This window comes from Penaeus monodon, chromosome 19, assembly GCF_015228065.2.
Source record: "Penaeus monodon isolate SGIC_2016 chromosome 19, NSTDA_Pmon_1, whole genome shotgun sequence".
In the NCBI taxonomy this organism is placed as follows: Eukaryota; Metazoa; Arthropoda; class Malacostraca; order Decapoda; family Penaeidae; genus Penaeus; species Penaeus monodon.
Window position 1 is genome coordinate 5,642,884 of NC_051404.1, and position 754 is coordinate 5,643,637.

At 47.1% G+C, this 754-nt stretch overlaps 1 protein-coding gene across 1 annotated transcript in view; it reads right to left on the minus strand.

Moving 5' to 3' along the window:
* The window catches only part of LOC119585016 (dual oxidase-like), a gene marked incomplete in the record, with an annotated part of 144,657 nt that overhangs the window by 66,315 nt on the left and 77,588 nt on the right, over positions 1 to 754 (minus strand).

Consider the following 754-nt stretch of genomic DNA (forward strand, 5'->3'; position numbering starts at 1 on the left):
CACTAATTAAAAATATCCCCAACTTCCCCCCTGACTCCCCCCCCCAACCCCCCGTCCCGAAGAAGCAGCGACATTACTTCCGGCGGAAGAGCGACAAGCGAGCAGCGCCGCCAGGGACCCCACGGCGCGCAGTCACGTCACTCCCGCCTGCCGTATAATTAAAAAAAAAAATGACATAATACTACTACCAAATGGACGTGGATTGTATAATAGCTGACGCACACGCAATTTCCCTCCTGCGAAAAATGTCTTTCGTGCTCCTAGAACGCTCAGCTCGCGAGGCGCAGACCGTTTAATAAGGCGGAGCGCCCCCGTTACGTCTGGCGGAGGCAAGACCCGACGTCACGCGGCGGCCGGTGAAAAACGACGTCCTGAGATTACCCGAGCGAGGGGACGTTAAGACGAATTCTACGTCGCCCGGGTTGCTCAGGGAGGATGTAGAGTCGTTATTTTTAATTCTAAGATGAAAGTGTCTCTGTAGCAACGACTCTATACATGTGATTCTTCGCTCGGGAGAGAAGATGCTCGTCATCTATCATTCGTTATTATCTTTTTCACTCTACCTTTCTCTTCTTTCTCATTCATACTCTTTTTCTTTACTATTTTCCTTCTTTCCCTGCCTCTATTTCATGTCAAAAAATAATATCTTCAAAAAAATCTACGCTATCTACATCTAAAACTGCAAAACTATGAACAAAATCCGAAATGAGCAAAAGAAAACGAATTTCCAAGATTATGACCACTGCACTGCTGT